Here is a 15565-nt window from a genome sequence, read left to right as displayed (position 1 = left end):
AGTGAGCATGTCTTATCTTTACAGATCTCTACAAAAGAGGATAAAAAAGTACTCGATATTCAATATGAGTTACATATGGAGCACGTAATTTATTCCTACATCCAAAAGGAATGGGACAGAGGACACTCAAAAAGGATATATCTGATGAAAAACAAAAACTCTCTATAAAACAAAAACAAACAAACAAACAAAAAAAGCCCCAAATCACCTTAAAACAGAATTCAGTTACAACTTATTGCAGCAGTCAAGAGCTACTGGGATCTTTATCAGATCCTAACTTCATCAGAATATAAAGTAGTTTGCAGGAGTCTAATTAGGCATTTTATATTTCACTTTGGCTTGGCATTGTCCAAATAACTCCCAGTGCATATCTATTCTGAAAATCACCAGGCTTGGATTAATCTTCTGCTTTAGTGACCATTTTCTCAACTTCTCAATGCAAAATTTTCCTTGCTTCTTTCACACCCCTAGGGCTTCCATAACTAATCTAACCAGTGCAACCTAACTTCTGATAACTGGTGGCATAATTGGTGGAGTTCTGAGTTTGGAGTCAGGAGGACCCGGATTAAAACCTGGATTCAAATACTCACTAGCTTTGGCAAGTAACTTAATCTCTTTTTACCTCAGTTTCCTCAGTTGTAAAGTAAGGGTGATAATAGTAACCACCTCACAGGATTAAATGAGACAATACTTATAAAAATATTACAAATATTACATTAGCCTAGCGCCTAGAACATGGTAGTGCTATATAAATGCTTATTCCCTTCTCTTCCCTCTCAAACTCACATTCCCTCAAGTGTGGGGACATAGCTCATGGAATTCTCATTTGTTCATGATCAGGAAAGATGAATGGGAAACGAAAAAAGGCAACGCAAAGCCTTAGGGCAGGACATGTACTTCAGATGGTCAGCTTCATGGGGGCCGAGAGAGGTCATGGGGCCAGCAGCCGTTCTCCTACCTGACTCTTAGGAAGCAGCTCAAGACGTCCTTTCATGATTCACAGTTGGAAAGGAAGAGATAAGTGAACATCTGTTTAGTGATCAGCTCTTCTGGTTCTGCAGACAGCAAGAGAACTCTTTGCCATCTCACAGTGCAAGCCCATTAAGTTGGCACCAGGCCCTTCAAAGCTTCCAAGTAATTGACTACAACCAGCAAAGGTGACTCTAGGTATGATCTGTGGGGTGTTGGGGATGCCCCTCCTCCACTTCCTTCTCCTCCCAGCCCAATCATATGCTCACTATTTATAATTCCTATTCACAGCAATACAATTTCACTTGTATATAGAAATACAATTATTTTATATAAATACAAGTAAATAGTATATTTATATAAATATAACAAATATATGCATATATAACAAATATTATATACATATAGTATGTGTATATATTATATACTATATGTATGTGTATATATATAAAATTTCTTTTTCTTAAATGAAAGGTTTATTCACTTAAGGTGTGGTGGCTACCACTCCATTTTTCTCTCTTGTCAGAACCAGGTACAAATTTTTATGGACTGAATCAAGTAATTAGACTAAATGTGAAGTCTACATTTCCTAGAATTAATGCTATTTGCTGAGAGATTTCGGTCATGCCCTAAGTAACTTGTATAAAAGGGTGATTAGGATCAGGAAGAGTTCTGAGTCTTTCAAGTTGAGAGAGTTTGAAGTAAGCAGAAGCAGAGAGAACTGATCAATCAATGGCAGACAAGGGAAACATCAGAGAGAATTCTTGGCTTTAAAGTATCCTAAAAAGGAGAATCCCAGCTGACAGAAGTCCCACAAAAAGTTTGAAAAGATCCATTCTTTTATTTCCCCTCCCAATGCTTGTTGCTCCATAATTATAGTAATATAATCTGCTGTTTTTGTTTGGTTGCCCAAATGTTTCCAATAAACTGTATTTTGCCCTTACTATGAAAAAGGATTGATAGCTTGTTCATCTTCTCAAATTAAATTGGTTGCTAAAATTTTCCTTTTTTTTTTTTTTTTTTTTTTTCCTGAGGCAATTGGGGTTAAGTGACTTGCCCAGGGTAACACAGGTAGGAAGTGCTAAATGTCTGAGATCAGACTTGAATTCAGGTCCTCCTGACTTCAAGGCTGGCACTAAAATTTCCCATTTTTATCTCTACATTTTTTTGTCCTGAATATGACTTTCTGGATTTCAAAATGATGTCTCTACTTCTCTCTCAATTTGGAACTTCCCTCCATGCTAGGGACCTGCCACATTTCAATAGCCTTGTGACCTACTCAAAGTGGAATATCCAACTGAAAGACCCTTCTCCTCTTTTCCCATTAATGAGTTCCTCCTCTAGCCTCCATTTTGTGAAGGAGTCCAAGCAAACCGATTTTCATTCTCCTCCTGTTCCTATTCTTGACTTTCTGGACTTCAAAATTATATCCTTGCCCTGGTATCTTTATTCCTCTTCTTCCCTTCTTGACCCTTGCTTTTCAGCTACAGATAGACAAAAGTCTATCTTTTTCCTCTTTTAGAATGTATGTTCCTTGAGAGCCAGGGATTTTTGTTTGTATTTGTGTGCTCAGTACTTAATGCAGTATCTGGCACATAGAGAGTGATGAATAAATGTTGATTCCCTTTCCACTAATTGCATGGCCACCATCTTAATTCTATGCTCAATTACCTCTCATATTGCAATAACCTTTTAATTGGTCTACCTTGAATCTCTGACTGCTTTGATTGATCTAAATAGCTGCCAAAGTGATTTTCCCAAAACCCAGGTCTGAACATGTTACTCCTCTACTCAATACCAGAAGCTCCTTATGGTCCCCGGCATCAAACATAAGGTCCTCTGTTTGGCTTTTAAAGATTTTTATGATCCAATCCCAACCTCATTATGTGTTCCCACTCTCTACAATCCAATTAAATTAGCCTTCTTGCTGTTCTTTGCACTTGACTCTCCATCTCCCATCATCCTTGGTTTATAGGGCCTCTGCTTCCTGCCTGGAATGTTCTTCCTCCTCTCCTCTGACTTTTAGAACCTTTCTTTCCTTTACAACTTAGTTTAAATGCCATTTTTACATGAATTCTTTCTAGATTCCCTTAGCTACTAATGTGCACTCCCCATAAAATTTAACTGGTATGTACTTTTTAATGTATTTATGTATATATCATCTTAATTTAATGTAAGTTCCTTGAGGTCAAGGATTGTTTAATTTTTGACTTGCTGTCTGTCCTTGGTACCTTATATAATGAATAACATATGTAGTAATTGTAATATATATTATACATAATATAATATATTCACTAAATGTATGTTGCTAAAGGACAGTTTATTGATTGATGTAAAAATCATGTCTTCTTGAATTGAGGCTGATTCTCTATTCAGTATGCCATGTTGCCTCAATAATAATAATGATAGTTTTACTATATTGTTTAAGAATCACTGGGGAGCATAGAATACATTTTATATCTTTGTCTTTATATGACTTTAGACAAGTATCAAATTATTCTATTTTTCCCTTTTATGATGCAGGAAATTATTTATTCTGTCTTGGTCTATGCCATTCTTCAAACTTTTACACAGATAAGAATATAGTAGCCATTGGATGGTTATTATCTCAAGTAGTAACTATGGGGTAACCTTGTGGGTACCTACTACTATTATTGCAGCTCATAGAGACAACTAGGTAGCAGGATGGGTAGAATGACAAATCTGGAGTCTTGAAGAACTGAGTTAAAATCCAGTCTCAGATATTTACTAGCTGGGTAACCCTATACAAGTCAATTAACCCCATCTATAAAATGCAAATAATAATAGCACCTACTTTCTAGGTCATTTTGAAGTTCAAATGAGATAATAATTTTAAAGCTTAGCATAGTAAAACTATGTAAATATTAACTATTATTGTTGCTATTGTTATTATCCTACCAATGTGGGGTGAATCAGCCAGTAGATCAATAAATTCTTAGGTATTTACTTAGATGGCATAATAAGAACAGTAGTTATAAAACATTTCCCCATAAACCTAGGGTATGCTTTCCCACAAATACCCACAGTACCAATGAGAAGAGTGAGATCAAATCTGGACGACAGTGGTGATGAGGTACAAATATGTGGCAAGGGTAACTCATAACTCCTGGCACTAAAGTGTTTGACATTCTTCCTCTCTTCATAGGGTCTTCATGAAATTCCCCTTAGCATGGTATGCTCCTCCATTCTCAAACTCTGAAATTCATCTATGGCTTAGCTATCTGAAAAAGAGGTGTCTAGCTTAAGCATGTGAAGATTTTCCCTGGCAGAATGAGGGAGATGAAAACAATTGGTTGCTATAGTCATGAAGGCATCTGAAGCAGGTATCAGGGCCATCATCCCTTGTCTTGGGTTTGTCTTGTCACTAGACTTCAATGATTTTGGAAGAGAGTGTGAGAATGATGACTTTGTGCAATTTTGCTTCACTTCACCCATAAGTCAAGACATTCTCTATGTTATCACTGGTTCTTTTCAAAAATGAAAGATGAAGATCAGTTATTAAAACACTGCTAAGTGTGGATACTTTATTTAGCCAATGGTGTTGCTCCCTTCTTGACTCAGAGAAGGACTCACAATTCACAAAGAGAAACAGATAGACCCAACTTTAGAGTTAGTTTTATACCTCATATATATAGTGTGAATATATTCTGAGCTTTCTGTGACTATATCAACCATATCAACTGGGAGGTGGAGAGGGATTACATCATTTTCTCTTAAGTTTGTCAGCTTTAACATATGTTTTTAGTTCCACAATATAGATACATAAAGACAAAGCAGAATAGCATTTTAGTTCTCAAATGCAGATGGGAAATTTGGGGGTTATCTTCACCAAATCAGTAATAATTGTGTCATATTGACTTTGAACTAGAGATGGAAGGGATTTTAGTTCATCTAGTTTAGAGGTTCCTAACTTGGGCTCCAAAGACCTCCATTAGATCTATGAATGGTTTTGGGGATCCTGTCTGAACATGAATGAAAAAAAAAATCACATCTGTATTTTTCATAATCTCTAATTGAAATGTTGCATTTCCTTCAACTGTTATTTAAAAACCCAAACCAAAACAACTCATAATATTCTGATAGGGATCCATATGTTTTGCCAGACTGTCAGAAGAGTCAATGATGCAAAACCAGTTAAGAACCTCTGATCTAATTCGGCATTCTCTTTTTATAAATGAGAGAACTTAAACCCATGTAGGTCAAATGACTTGTCCAAAGCGGGATTTGTACCTAAATGTTCTCATTAGAATCAATGTTCATCAGAATCAAACATAATTGGAAAAAGCAGACTCTTACTCCAAATTCAATGTAATGAGCACTACACCAATAACTAGCCAGAGCAGCCAACCTTGTAAATGCTGTGTTCTCTCTAATTAATCATTACTAAATAAAATCCTAACATGAAAAGCACAGATTTCCTGCCTTTTGCTGTAACTCAATGAAAGACCCACAGTTAAGCTTTTGGATTAATGGAAAGGACTTCTCACTTTGTTTGACAACCCAGTTTTCTGTTTCCAAGGAAGCTCGTATAGTTTGTGTTCAGTGACAAAGATGAACAATGGTACAGAAGTCATCTTACTCCCTCTTGTGGCTCTTCAGTAAAATAATTCCTTTTCTTAGCAAATTAAGGAAATAAAGTGGAATGAACCTACATACAAATTAAGGGATTCAAAGATAATCTTGTTTTCTCTTCCCTCCTCCCAGAGAACAGCTTTGATTTCTCCCTTACTTCCCTTCCCTCCTCAGTGAAATTAAATTAATTAATTTCGGTTATTAGAGGGAATATGAGAACTTGAATCTTGACTCTTGACTAGAGGAACTGAGAATGTGATGTGAGGAGAGATCTTTGCTTGTCTATTTGACCTAGATAGGGGATTTATTCCCTATAGAATGCAGACCTCAATACTTCAAGGATCTGTCATTTGGGTGATTTGGGCTCTGTGGGTTGACACATTGTCAGAATAGTAGATGGCTTATTGATTTCTCTTTTAAAATGACAATGGTCACTGTGTGTTCCCTGCGGGTAAGAGATGATTTAAAGCATACAGATAGCTTGGTCCAAGTGTTAGGAAAACATCTCCTACTAATGTCTGTCTTTGATTATTTTGTTGGCAAGAGAGTATATGAATATATTCCTTAGTGTATGGGATTTGTCTATTGGTATTCCTTCAATACTAGCTTCATCTTTTCAAAGGACAGTTTGATGTTAAACTTTGCTTTGAGGAATATAATTACTACTAAAGAAACAAAAAATGAATAAAGATTCTGGGGGAAGGAAGGAGCACACTTCATTCTGCCCTAAGATGGCATGAAAGCCTACTTTAAAAGTTCAGTTATCTTTCTTTGCAATTGTTATGCTTTGTTTTATTCCTGTTGACTATTGTTTTTTTCTTCCTTTTTTCTTTCATCAAATTCTGACTTGTATGAAGGTAGAAACTCTCTAATATTCCTTTTGTCTCTAACATTTTATACATTTGTGTGCTTGGATTCTGAGAGGAGGGTTGACTCTTTTATAAATGATATTTCTATCTTAGAGAAATTCCATTTTCCTAGACACTGTTAATAATTGTAATTGAGGAAATCAGGCAAAAGTAAAATGCTTTTTCCACATTGGTACTAAGCCTTTTAGACTCAGGGCTTTATTGAATGATCACGGGTAATATAATACACTTTTTTGCGCATAAATTTATTAAGGACAGGAGATAATATAGTCAATTGGTTAGAGCAATGAGTAGTAAGTATCAGCACCTCTGTGCTAATCCTCATTCTCTTTACAACCAGTTGGGTAATTTATTCCCTTAAAGTCTCTGCCTCCCTCTGGTTTTTCCCATCAATTTTCCCATCTGTAAAAGCTATAAGGATTATAATAATAATACATACTTTAAGGCTTATAGTAAAAAGCAAAACAAAAATACTATTCTCCAAATATAAGTGGACTAAGAATCCTCAGGCTAGCTAGGTTTCCCATATAAGTTTTTGGGTAATTTAATACTACTAAACAAGAGAACAACACTAAGGCATTCAAAGGAACTAAGTGGGGCCTCCCTTTAAAATAATATGTATTCTGATTAGTGACTGACTGTCTCCAGGGAAATATGAGAAAGAAAGGATGGTTAATGCAGAAACTATAGATGATAAGCTTCCAGGAAGAAAAAGAAGAAGAAGGAAAAGGGAAGAAGGAGAAGGAGAAGAAGGAAGAAGAAGAAGAAAGAAGAAGAAGAAGAAGAAGAAAAAGAAGGAGAAGGAGGATTAAAAAGAGGTCAAAGAATGTAAAAAAAAAAAAACCTTGTCCTTCAGAAAATGGAAATTTGGGATGACAAAAGCAGGTTGTGGAAAATAATGGATAATTAATTGAAAAAGTCATTAAGAAGCTTAAAAATATAGGCAAGTAAGGAAAGTAGAGAAGAATCTGGGTTTCTTAAAAAGAAAGGGAAATTTTCTATGTAGAATTCATTTATTTTTCAGGGTTCACATTTTGAATGACTAAATAAAATATCAGCTCTCTGATAGCAGGAGCACTATGTTATTATCAATATATTTTTAGTACCCAGAGTAATGCAGGAATTTAATAATAATTTCTTGAGCTGACCCCAGTTTTAGCCAAATGTATTAGAAACGTATTTTTATAACTGCAGGAATTCTCCTTGGAGAGCTGTCTGACTTTATTTCTTCTGCTAAAAGGGCATTCCCTCTCTTGACTTATTTATGGAAAAGTAAATAGTCAATTGTTGTTCATCCTTCCTTTTCAAAGAAGACCAGTGGCACCAGGAGGAGGATAGTCCTTGACCTCAAGTAGCTTACAATATAATTGGGGAAGACAATTCACAAAAGGAATCTGAAAAGGAAAGGGGAAGTGAGGGAAAAAGAGGGCAGCTAGAGGGTATCCAAAGCAAGAGATGGTAAATGAAGTTAGGAGAATCTAAGCCTTCTATAAACAAAGGCTTTGGATGTGTTCATTTTTCCATTCTCCAGCTCTCCAATCAAAGGAGAGAGGCACCTGAGGATGCTGAGATGTGTTGAACTGAACCGGTCTCCAAGAAGATATCAGGTGATGATGAACTTATCCTGGGTTAGGTAGGATCTTGGAGTTGAAATTAAACAGAGTAACTGATAGCAAATGAAGAAACATGTTCAGAGAAAACAATATCAGTTGATCTAGTTATGTGTTTATCTCTGGAGAATTAAAATCATTCCTTAAATTGATTAAGCCTTCTATTCCAGAGAGATTAATTAGGTCTTTGATTCTAGGGACATTGACTTGCAATTTTTAACTTTCATAATATAGTAGAGACTTTAGTGCCATAGCTTCTTTAGGAGTGAATCAGTTTGGGCCTTAAAAAGACATGACTCTGGTGGACACTTATGGGGAAGAATCACAAATTCTTAAAGCATGGTCTTGAGAGCACAATTTAAAAAATAAACACCTGTTTGGTGTTTCCTGTTCAGGGGCAGAAAATAGGTCCTTAATAGGGCATTTTTCTGTTGTCTGGAATTAATTTTTTATTAATTTTTTTATATTTTATATAATTATACCATATTTTACCTTTCAATAGAATTCAAATACATTTGACCACTTTATGAGTTCATTATTTACATTTATTGGGACCTAGCTTTAATGAGCCAATAAAGTCCTTGGGTCTCATTTTGTCACATGGGACCTTGGGTGAATAGAGAAAAAAAGATTAAATATTTGTAGAATATTTTTGAGAGACATGCTAATTTGATTGGTTTATCCTTCACCTGATTGTCTTTCTACTTCTATGTTATTTCTTTTTCTGTACCTAGACATAGAGGAACAATGAGAGGTATTTTATAGGAGAAAGCAAGCTGGATTTAAATTCAGGAGAACATGGGCCCCAGTCAAGGATCAGTTTCCCAATCTGCAAAATGGGAGTACTACTAGCACTGACAGATAGACAGACATATACAGAGAGAGAGAGAGAGAGAGAGAGAGAGAGAGAGAGAGAGAGAGAGAGAGAGAAAGACAAAAACGGAGACACACACACAAAGAGACAGATAGACAGAGACACACACAGAGACAGAGACAGAGAGAGAGACAAAGAGAGACAGTCAGAGAGAGTTAGAGAGACACAGAGAGAGACACAGAGAGACAGTCAGCTTTATGGAAAGGTGGTATGAAAAGAAGAGAAAAATTCTGAAAGGTGGAGCAAAAAAAAAGTGAATTTCAGGTATGAGGAAAAAATAGCTTGTGCAGATGCATAGAAGCTGAAGGTCATAGGTCAAGTTCTGGAAAGTTTGCTGCATTTAGGAGGAAAGACATCTAGTTTTAAGTATTAGCCATCAGGAGGACATTTGCAGTTTAACAAGGATGCAAGTTTCTCCAATTCTTCAAAAGTGAGGACACAGGTAGAACAATTTTTTGATGACTTAGCTCCATTTAGTTCAGGCGACAATCCAGGGTCATTACAAAAGCTTGAATCAGCTAGAGCAGTACTAGCAGGAATCTCTCTTGATTTTTAAGCATCCTTTTGCTAATGCTGCCTTAGATCATTGACTTTGACAGCACACGATGAATCCGCAAGCAGCTTTTTTCATTATCAGTTGCCAGAACCTTGTATGATCTCAAAAACTATAGGCTTGATTGATCTCAGAATCCCAGAGGTGGAAGGGACCTCAGAGGCCATCGGGTGATATTCTAATCTGACCAAGACTCTCCTCAACAGCATGCTGAGACATTGCTGGAAGACTTCTGGTGATGAGGAGGACATGACTCACTGAGGCAGACCACTCCATTATTGGATAACTCTAATTGCTAGAAAAATTTTCTTTTATCGACTCTCTGTATAACTTCCATTCATGGTCCTTTATGACCATGTAGAAGGGCCAGGCTTTCCTCCACCTAACTATACTTCAATTCAATTACTCTCCTGCATTCCCTAAATTAGGGGTCCTTCAAGGTAGTTATCATGTATTCCCTATACTATGAAAGGAATCCAGGACACACACATTCTATATACTGGGGAAGTGATTCCACCAATTACAGTTTGCAGTATACATCATTAAAAAAAAAAAAGTTCTTAAAAACTTCAAAGGCTTATTGAAACCATCTTTTGTTTCATACAGTATATTACTGAAAATATTTTCTGTAGAAGTAACTTAAATTTTGCTTTTCAAAAAAAAGGAATGTTTGCTTGTTCCCAAAACAAATTCTATCCTGCATAACAAATATTCCCCCTGAATCTCCTTTACATTTTCCTGTGGCTTCCACTAATCTTGTCCCTTTTTTGTCCCTTTGTATTAAAGAACTGCAGTTGCTTTAACTGATCCTTATAGGACAAGGACTACAGTTCCCTCACTATTCTAGTTGTCCTCTGCATATATTCTGGTTTTAAAAATTCTTTCTTAAAACGTAGCACCCAGAACTAAACATTATAGTCTGGCCAGGACAGAGGACAGTGAGACTATCATTTCCATAATTAAGAACCCCATGTGTCTATTAATATTTCTCTAAGATCACATTGGAAAGAATAACAAAGTGAATGGAGAACTGCCTTCAAATCAGTGTAGCTTCTGGCTGTGTGAGTGGACAACTCATTTAACCTTAAGTTCCCTCAGGCAACTTTCTAAGATTTAGAAAACTAGTAGAACAGGTATTCAAACTGAACTGGCAGAGGAAATGCCTCACGGGTTGCTCCATAAACACAGATCTAGTTTTTTAAAAAAAGATCAAATTTGTTTTGGGGGCATCTATGCCAGTATGATTCATACTGAGCTTACAATCCCCCAAAAAACCTCACATATTTTTACATATGAACTAATGCTGAGCCATACTTCACCCCATTCTAATATTCACTATATAATTTTTTTAAAAGATCAAATGTAGGATGTTGGAGAATTCACATAATCAGAGATGAATAGTATCTCTTGGGCAAGGTATATATAGCTCCTTCCAGAGGGTGTCTGATGATGACTGTGGGTCAAAGATAGGAAGACAAACTGACAGGAGGGAGATTTATCAACATACTAAGGAAGACTACTCACTTATAGGAACTTTAGCTACTTAGGTTTTTTATCCCTTTTTAAAGTCATTTAGTGTATGCAAACAGTCAACATTATTCTAATTTAGGATAGAGAAGTAAAGTGTTTTACAGGAGAGGGAGGGTAGAAGGGAGAATCAATTAAAGGATGTATGTGCTTATGTGTGTATGTATGTGTGAGAGAGAGACAGAGACAGAAAGAAAAAGGGAGAGACAGAGACATAGAGAAAGAGAGAGACAGAAAGAAAGAAAGAAAAAAGAAGAGACAGAGATACACAGAGAGAAACAGAGAGAGAAAGAAAGAGAGAGAAGAAGAAGAAGAGCCAGACAGAGAGAGAGAAAGGGAAAGACAGACACACAGAGACACACACATGGAAACAGACACGCATACACACACACAGAGACTGACACAGAAAAAGAGGGAAACAGATAGAGACAGAAAGGGAAAGAGAAACAGAGAGACAGAGAGGGAGGGAGAGAAAGAGAGAGAATATGTGTGTGGTGTGTGTCCAACCATTCTGGAGGTAGGGTTGGGGAGGGTTCTGGGGGGAAATTTGCAACGCAGCAGATAGGATTTGTTATTAAAATAAGAAACGTCCCTTGTTCAAGGGCAAGAAACAGCAGAAGGTGACACAATTTCTTTAAAGAAGTGTATTTAGAAAATACTACTGTTATCTTTTATTCAAGGACAATAAAGAGTTCTTACAACATTATATGGGACCATTCTCTTTTTACCATATCTTTGCATAATTTGTTATATTTTATTACTCCTTGTTGGGGATTGGAAGGAATTGGGGACTTTACACCGTTATCACCATTGAAAGTCCATCAAATTGTCTCAAAATGATTGTTCATATTTCTCAAAGACATACACATTAAATTCTATTTTATTACTTTTAATCCATGATACCAGCTGAGATACTTTGGGATTTTGACTCTATGATCCAACATGTTTTTAGCCTTTCCAGATTTGATTCATCTGTGTATTGTTTTCTATGTATTCATCTAAATCATTGATTGACTTGTTAACTAGCACAAGATTAGAGAGGGACAGATTCCTCACAGTGGATCTCCATGTTGACTTGGAGCTAAAATAACTACTCTTTGTGTCTATTTATTTAACTTATTGTTCTTTTTGCTTCTTTTATTTTCAATTGTTTTCTTCTTTACAATTTTGAAAGCCTAATTCTACCCTCCCTTTTCCTTCTACGCTACCTCTTACCCAATTCTTCTCCAGATATTTATAATCTTAGAGAAGGACTTAGGGGACTGAGAGGATAAGTGATTTGTCCAGGATTATGCAGGCAGCATATGTCAAAACTCAAGATTTCCTATCTTTGTGGCCAATCTTCTATTTATTAGGTCACATTGACTCTATATTATTTTTACTTATAGCCAGATTTTAAAATGATCATTTGTGCATGCATTCTAACAGAAAGAAGCAAGCATTTATTAATCACTTACTATGTGCCAGGCACTATGTAAAACATTTTGCAATTTTTTAAAATCAATACAACAACCCTGGGGAGGTTGTGCTAATAATATACCCGTTTTACAGATGAGGAATCCAATGTAGACCGATACTAAGTGGCTTATTATGGTTGTAGAGCTATTACATGTGAAGCTGAATTTGAACTCCATCCTTCCTGATTTCAGACCCAGAAGTCTATCTACAGCTCTACTTCCTTCCTTCTAACTTTTTCCTGTTGTGTTACAGCTTTTTTTCCCTTTGTGACTAATTCATTACATTATAAATCCTTGTGTAGAAACAGCCTGCAGTTTCCATGGTCTCTTTTGGAAGGTCCTTAGTCACCTTGAGCTTTGGTTACCCCCCTGTGCAAGCACAAAGAATTGTAAGATTGGTAGCTGCATGCTTCTCAAACAACAAATCCAAAAATTAGCTGCCCAGCTAGGAGCAAATTCCACAATAAGAAGCAACTTAGAATTCCAGTTGATGCCATTCTGCTTAAGGATCCCACATGCGTAGTGTGTTATTTTCCTTAAATATCTTAAAATACAACCTTTAAATGAATTTTATCATATTTCTTAATGGTAATAAATTTGATCTTAGGAAAGATTTCATCTGATCTTCTTGCCTTTATAAATCTCTATTCTTCTTGTCTCTACTCCCAGCATTCTTCTGGTAATTATAAAGAGAAGGTTCTGAGACATATTTTCTTGGCTAGTACAGAGAAGTACAACATATACATCCTTTTTAACCATTAAATCGCATGAAGGGGAGAAGTAATAAATTTCACTGTGAGTGAATAATGGACTTTTTTTTATCCAATGACAGAGTTTACCCATCTACCCCCTCTTAAGAAATTATAAATAAATGTTTCACATTTGGTTATTAATTTGGTTACAAGATGAACTTTTCTTTCTTTTTTTCTTTTAATTAAAGCTTTTTATTTACAAAACATATGCATGGGTAATTTTTCAACATTGACCCTTGCAAAGCCTTCTTTTCCAAATTATCCCCTCTTTCCCACCACTACCTCTCCTAGATGGCAGGTAGTCCAATATATTAAATATGTTAAAATATATGTTATATCCAATATATGTATACATATTTATACAGTTATGTTGCTGCACAAGAAAAATTGGAAAAATTGGGAAAGAAAACAAAATGTAAGCAAACAACAACAGAAAGAGTAAGAATGCTATGTTGTGGTCCACACTCAATTCCTACGGTTCTCTCTCTTAAGTGTAAATGGCTCTCTTCATCACTGAACAATTGGAATTGGTTTGAATCATCTCATTGTTGAGGAGAGCCACATCTATCAGAATTAATCATCATATAGCAAGATGAATTTTTTCAAGATCAAGGAAAACTTTACATGTTTGAATAATGTTATATAAATATCTTTTACAAGAGTAATAAATCAGCAAGAGATTCAAGTATATTGGAGTATTTGGTTTTTATTAGATTTAAGAAATGAAGTAAATCCATTACTTTAAAAAAGTTTACTTTTATATATATATATATATATATATATATCAATGTATGCACATCATGTGTGTATACATAAAAACACAGTTGATTATGATTATAACTTTGCTTTTACAATGTACAGTCATCTCCTAGTTCTGCTCATTTCACTTTGCGTGAGTTCACTTCATATAAGCATTCCTAGGTTTTTCTGAAACTATCTCCCTCATCATTTCTTATACAACACAATAGTATTCCATCACAATTATATACCACAACTTGTTCAGCCATTCCCTAATTGGTGGTCATTACCTTAATTTCCAATTCATTGACTTACAAAAAAGACTTGTTATTAAATAGGCATAGTTTCTTTTTCTTTTACATTGATCTCTTTGGAATACAGATATAATAATGTTATTGCTGGGTCAAAGGGTATTCACAGTTTTATAGCCTTTTGGTTATAGTTCCAAATTGTTCTCCAGAGTGGTTGGGTCATTTCACAATTTCACCAATAATGCATTAATGTCTCTATTTTTCCACAACCTCTCCAATACTCGTCATTTTCCAGTTCTGTGTTAGCCAATCTGATAGGTAAGAAAGAGGTGGTACATCAAAATTTTTAAAATGTGCATTTCTCTAATTATTATTTATAACATTTTTTTCCATAAAACTATTGATAGTTTTGATTTTTTCTAAAATTTTCTTGTTTATATTCTTTGACTATTTAACTGATGAAAGGCTCTTTTTTAAAAAAAAAATTTACTCCATTCCTTACATATTTGATAAATGAGGCCTTTATTAGAAAAAACTTCTGCAACTTTTTTCTAGTTTCCAGCATTTCTTCAAATTTTGGATGAAGTGTAATCAAAGTTATCAATTTTATCTCTTTGTTCTCTAACTCTTATCTGATCATAAACTTCTGTTATTTACATATCTGACAGGCAAATTTTTCTATATTCTTCTAATTGGCTTATGATATAACTTTTTTATGTATAAATTATGTACCCTTATTGACTGTATCTTCATATATGGTTTGAGATGTTTGTTTCTGTCTAGTTTCAGACAGACTGCTTTCCAATTTTCCCAGCATTTTTTTTTTTATCATATAGTAAGCTCTTCCCCCAAAGCTCAGATTTTCAGGTTTATCAAACACTCGAACACTATGGTCATTTACTAATTAGACTGTGTTAATATAATGGAAACTGATTCCATTGATTTGCTGGTCTTATTTTTCAGTCAGTAGCTAATTGTTTTGATGATTATTGTTCTATAATATATTTGGAAATCTGGTATTGCTAAATCACTTTCCTGCATACTTTAAAAAACAACAACATTGATTTTCATGATATTCTTGATATTGTTCTTCCAGATATATTTTATTATTACTTTTTTGAACTCTATAAAATAATTCTTTGGTAGTTTGGTTGACACAATGCTAAATATATAAATTAGTTTAGATAGAATTGTCATTTTTATGATATTGACTGAGCCTATCCATGATCAGTGAATATTTCTCCAATTGTTTAAATCTGTCTTTATTTATTTGAAATGTTTTGCAATTGTGTTCATACAGTTCTTGACTTTCAAGTTTTTTATTCTTTCATGAAATTTCTCTTTTTATCTCTTTCTGTCAGGTTTTGTTGGT

This window comes from Sarcophilus harrisii, chromosome 3 (genome assembly GCF_902635505.1).
Source record: "Sarcophilus harrisii chromosome 3, mSarHar1.11, whole genome shotgun sequence".
NCBI classification, from domain to species: domain Eukaryota; kingdom Metazoa; phylum Chordata; class Mammalia; order Dasyuromorphia; family Dasyuridae; genus Sarcophilus; species Sarcophilus harrisii.
Note: the sequence above shows the minus strand (reverse complement) of the source record.